Source organism: Staurois parvus, unplaced genomic scaffold (assembly GCF_062004578.1).
Source record: "Staurois parvus isolate SC_StPar_1 unplaced genomic scaffold, SC_StPar_1.0 ptg000512l, whole genome shotgun sequence".
Classification (NCBI taxonomy): domain Eukaryota; kingdom Metazoa; phylum Chordata; class Amphibia; order Anura; family Ranidae; genus Staurois; species Staurois parvus.
In genome coordinates, this window is record NW_028318308.1 from 141,247 (window position 1) to 147,487 (window position 6,241).

Here is a 6,241-nt window from a genome sequence, read left to right on the forward strand (position 1 = left end):
ACATAAAGGGCATGGGGGGAGAGGGGGCGGGGCATCGCCGGGGGGAACATATACCAATGCACAAAACGTTAAAAAACAACATTCAGTTCACAGTGATACGTCACGTGTATGGTACAATCTCTGTTTACATACCGCCATTGGACTGCTGCTTGTTTTTCCCTTTGCACATGAGCACAGGAATGGGTGTGGGGTGAATTTTTTTAAATTATTTTTTACTTTTTTTAATTATTTTTTCACTGTCCCTTTCATTTTTTATCACTTTTATTGTTATCCCAGGGAATGTAAATTTCCCCTGTGATAGCAATATGCAGTGACAGGTACTCTTTTCTGAGAAATCTGGGGTCTATTAGACTCTAGATCTCTCCTCTGCCCTTCCATCATCTCTTCTCACCAAGATCGCTGTGATCAGATGCTTTCCCAATTTACAAATGGCGCTGTTTATAATCGGCAAAACGGAAATGATGAAATGTTCATAGCTTCCGGTTCCTTAGACCATAGAGATGATTGGAGCCATTCTGGTCTCTGATCAGCTCTATGGTCAGCCAGCGGAACTGCCGGCTGCATTCTCGGATTCCCCTGTGGGACAGGAGAGCCCAAGAAAACCTTGGAAGGCGGCCTAAGGGGTGGTGGAGTCCCGTCCCGCTGCTTGTAAAAGTGATCCAGCGGCTAATTAGCGGCTAGGATTGCTTTTAAATGAAAGCAGACCGCCAGCTGAAAGAATCGATCGCAGGATGACGTCTGTAGCTGCAGCCATCACCCCGGTATAACCACTCAAAGTCCAGTGACGTACCAGTACATTGTTGGTCCATGTTGGACATATATGTACCAGCAGAGAACACAGACATACGATGAATCAGGTCTGTGGACCAATATGGCCGCCATTCATTATTTTCTGTAATGCCGAAGTTGAGGGTTCAGCCCAAAAAAGCTGTACCAACACAAGGGGGTGCTGCGAGCCCAATCAGACACACAGGACTCCCCAACCACGACTGCTGTGTCCAGCAGACACAGCGGAATGAGGATCCTGGTGAACGGGGAGAGAGTGATCATGTGATCGCTATGTGATCACATGATCACAATGTAAGCAAAGCTGTTATGTATCAATCTCATTCATACCAGCTCTGCTTCTCTTCCTAGTGAGCTGTGATTGGCCCACAGCTGTCACATGATACACGGGGCCAATCAAAGCACCCTGTACAATGTGACCAGCTCCAGCCAATCACAGGTCACTATCCTGAGCTGTCATAAACCTAAATCCTTGATGACAGTTCATGAATGAGTTCAGTTCTGACAGCGAGCTTTGTATTGCAGGAGAAATGATCTTTGTGTCTCCTGCAAAGCAAAGTGTAAAAAATATCCCTGATCACCCCTCCCCCCCCAGTACTACAATGTTACTATCCTAACATTGTACTATTCTGATAAAAGTATTAAAAAAAAAAAACTTAAAAAAGTTAAATAAAATAATACCAAACTGAGAATTTTATTTTGTAATTTTTTTAAGGGTTTTTGTTTTTAACTTGCCAACCGCTTTCCCTCATTTTGTGGGCGAGTAGCAGCTCTTGGCAAAGTGACGTAATCTTGCATCGCTTCCTACTTTGGGGTGTGAACGCACTTGCACCCGCGTGCTGCCCCCCAGTCGGTTCAAGGGGAGACGAATGAACACGGCACTGAGTAAGCACTAGATTTTACACACACGTTAGATTAGCACATTTAACCCTTTGATGGCCCCTATTAACCCTTTGATCGCCCCGTCACCCAGCCAGTGCCATTAGTACAGTGTCAGTATATAGAATGTATTCCTGCCACTAGTGACATCAGATGACATCAGGGTCAGTTAGCGCCCCTCCCAGCCAGGGTCAGTTAGCGTTAGATTGCCCGCACACCATCGCACTCACGCTATAGGTCGCTGATCTCCCCCATTACTAGTATAGTGTTTGTACGGATCAATATAATGATCACTTACAGAATTATACTAGTGCCGGCTTAGTATAGAGTCCCCAAAAATGCAGAGTTAGCAGGATGGGCCCCATTCCCGGTCAGCACTAGTGTTTAGCCCCTCCGCTGTTTTTCACAGAAGATTTGTACCAATGGGTTGTGGGCCAAGGCAATTTATACACAACAATACATGGCTGCCACCCAAATTCAGCTCTTGCTGGACAATTCACATGGAAACCTATCACAGCTTCTTAATTTAAAACATTTTTGGGGCCTAACATGGGCGTTACAGAAAAGAATGAGGAAGGGTTGTAAGCCTTCCGCCTTCCACGGCCAGTGCATGCTCCGAAACGCGTCGCAGTGCACCCTGGGATCTGACGTCATCACGCTACATTCCAGCGTGCGTTCCATCCGGCTCTGAGGGAGGACGTGCACGCCGGCCGGCCTCACCGCTGTTCCCCTCCAGCCACCACGCTGTTCCAGCCGAGAGCTGACCTCCCCACATCGCAGTAAGATGACGGCTCTTCACCCGGGTCACCACCCCACCGGTAACTATTGTTAACCAGGGTTTTTAAGCTTATGATTCCTTCACACATGTGAGTGTTTCTACATTCAGACTTGAATTAAAAGACTTATTGCACTTAGAGGCGCTTCTCTCCTTTTTCTCAATTACAGAAAAGAATGAATGGCGGACATATTGGTCCACAGACCCGATTCATCGTATGTCCGTGTTCTCTGCTGGTACATATATCTCCAACATGGACCAATAATGTACTGGTACGTCACTAGACTGACAACTCATGGGGCCCCCGGGCAATAGGGGATCATGGGGCCCCTGTGTCCTTGCCCAAACTCAGAAAAGGCTATGAAAAAGGTACCAGGGGCATCTCATGGGGCCCCTTACTGACCCCGGGCCCTCGGGCAGTGTCCGAGTTTCCAAATGATTAGTCCGCCCCTGGGTACGTCGCTGGACTTTGAGTGGTTATACCGGGGTGATGGCTGCAGCTACAGACGTCATCCTGGATTGTTTTTTTCAGCTCGCGGTTGGCTTTCATGTAAAAGAAATCCTAGTGGCCAATTATCTGCTGAATTATTTTTACAAGTAGCAGGAAGGGACATCACTCCCCACCCCCCCTCCCCCTCCCCCTGCCGCCTTCCACAGTTTTCTTGGGTTCTCCTGTCCCACAGGGGATATCTGAGAATGCAGCCAGCAGTTCTGCTGGCTGACCATAGAGCTGATCAGAGAGCAGAATGGCTCCAATCATCTCTATGGTCTAAGAAATCGGAAGCTAAGAGCATTTCATAATTTCCCTTTCACCGCACTTTAACAGCGCCATTTGTAAATTGGGAAAGCCTCTGATCACAGCGATCTTGGAGAGATCAGATGATGGAAGGGCAGAGGAGAGATCTAGAGTCTGATAGACCCCAGATTTCTCAGAAAAGAGTACCTGTCACTGCCTATTGCAGTCACGGGATATTTACATTCCCTGTGATAACAATAAAAGTGATAAAAAAAATGAAAGGGACAGTGTAAAAATAATTTAAAAAATAAAAATAACTAAGAAAATAAAAAGCACCCTCACCACCACGCACCTGCATGCGCAAGCGTTGACCCCGTGTTAGTATGTAAACAGCAGTTGCACCATACATGTGAGGTATCGCCACAAACGTCAGATCGAGGGCAGTAATTCTAGCACTAGACCTCCTGTGTAAATATAAATTGGTGACCTGTAATGGTTTTAAAGCATCGCCTATCAATAATAAAAATGTATGTACTTTGTCGCAATTTTAAAGCATGTCATGTTTGGTATCTATTTACTCGGCATAACATCATCTTTTATATTGTATCAAACAATTTGGCAATATATTGTGTTTTTGTGCATTAAAATTCTAAAAACTGTATTTTTCCCAAAAGATTTGCATTTGAAAAATCGATGTGCATATACTGTGTGACAAAAAACACCGACTGTTTTATTCTTTAGGGCATCTGCTTTAAAAAATATATAATTTTTTGGGGTTCAAAGTAATTTTCCAGCAAAAAAAAAACCATATTTTTAATGTAAACAAAAAGTGTCAGAAAAGGCTTGGCCTTCAAGAATGGGTGATGTGGGGCAGAAGCTTCTAATGTTGGCCCTGAAATGCCAGGATAGTAGAACCCCCCCCCCACCCCCTGCAAATGACCACTTCTTGGAAAGTAGACACTCCAAGGTATTTGCTAAGAGGCATGGTGAGTATTTTGCAGATCTCATTTGTTGAAGAAAGAAAACAAAAAATGTATTTTTTATTTTCTTTTTCAAAACCCTGTGACAAAAATGAGATCTGTACAATACTCACCATGCCTCTTATAAAATTCCTTGGGGTGTCTACTTTCCAAAAAGGGGTCATTTGGGGTGTCTGTACTATCCTGGCATTTTAGGGCCTCTGAATCTGTGATAGGTAGTGGGGAAGTGATATGAGGAAATATTCCCTTTGAAAGCCTAAAGGTGGTCATTGGATTTTGGGGGCCTGTATGCATCTAGACTGCCAAAAAGCCTCTCACATGTGGTACCCCCATAATCAGGAGAAGTAGGAGAATGTGTTTTGGGGTGTTATTCCACATATACCCATGGCATGCATGAGCAATATATCATTTAAGTGACAACTTTGTATAAGGAAAGAAAAATTGTCGTTTTCAAAAAAATTGTGGCAAAAAATAAAATGTTCCATGGACTCAACATAGCTCTATGCAAAATCCTTGGGGTGTCTACTTTCCAAAAAGGGGTCATTTTGGGGGGGGGGGGGGGTTGTTTCACTGTCCTAGTATTTTAGCACCTTGAGAAATGGGATAGGCAGTCAGAAAGTAAAATCTGTGTAAATTCCAATATACAGTCAGGTCCATAAATATTGTATTGTCATGGCGTGGGCATGTATGGCTGCCAATGGAACTGCTTCTCTTGTATTTATTGATGATGTGACGGCTGACAGAAGCAGCCGGATGAATTGTGAAGTGTTTCGGGAATATTATCGGCTCATATTCAGCCAAATGCTTCACAACTCATTGGACGCTTCGCAGTGCAGATGGACAATGACCCGTTGACCCATTGAATGATTTTGCAGTGCAGACTGCAAAAGACACCAAAGAAGTGGAATGTTCTGCAATGGCCAAGTCCATCACCTGACCTGAATCCGATTGAGCATTTCACTTGCTGAAGACAAAACTGAAGGGAAAATGCCCCAAGAACAAGCAGGAACTGAAGACAGTTGCAGTAGAGGCCTGGCAGAGCCTCACCAGGGATGACACCCAGCGTCTGGGGATGTCTATGCGTTCCACACTTCAGGCTGTAATTGACTTCAAAGGATTTGTAACCAAGTATTAAAAAGTGAAAGTTTGATTTATGATAATTATTCTGTCCCATTACTTTTGGTCCCTTAACAAGTGGGAGGCACATATGCAAACTGTTGTAATTCCTACACCGTTCACCTGATTTGGATGTAAATACCCTCAAATTAAAGCTGACAGTCTGCAGTTAAAGCACATCTTGTTCGTTTCATTTTAAATCCATTGTGGTGTATAGAGCCAAAAATGTTAGAATTGTGTCCATGTCCCAATATTTATGGACCTGACTGTATATCCCATAGTTTGTAGACGATATAACTTTCAGACAAACCAATTAATTTACACTTATTGGGATTTTTTTTACCAAAGACACGGAGAAGAATACATTTTGGCCTAAATTTATGACCAACTTTGAGTTTATTGGATATTTTGTATAAGCAAAACTGAAAAATATCACTTTTTCCAAAATGTTCAAACTTTTTTTGTTTATCGCGCAAATAGTAAAACTGCAGAGTTGATCAATAACACCAAAAGAAAGCTCTATTTGTGTGAAAAAAGGACATAAACTTTGTTTGGGTGCAGCATTGCATGACCGCACTAAGATCGGAGGGATCAGATATTTTCCACATTTAAAGATGGCGCTGCTTACATTCGGGAAGCTGGAAATGATGAAAATGCCGGTCACTTCTGGTTTCCTATACCATAGAGATCATTGGGGACCTTCTGGTCCTTGACCATCTCTATGGTAAGCTGGTGGAAGTGCTGGCTTTTATTCCAGGCTCCCCGGTGGGAGGGTAAAGCCCGGAGAAGCAGGGGCACATAGTGTAATAATAATACAGTGTCACTATGGTAACGCAGCACTGCTCTGGTCATAGTCTGTAACAGGAAAATGACACATGAAAAAAATGATAAAAAAGAAAAGTTAATAAAAAAAGAAAAAAATATATATATATTCTGTCACCAGTCATTGTCACTGACCACGCCCACACC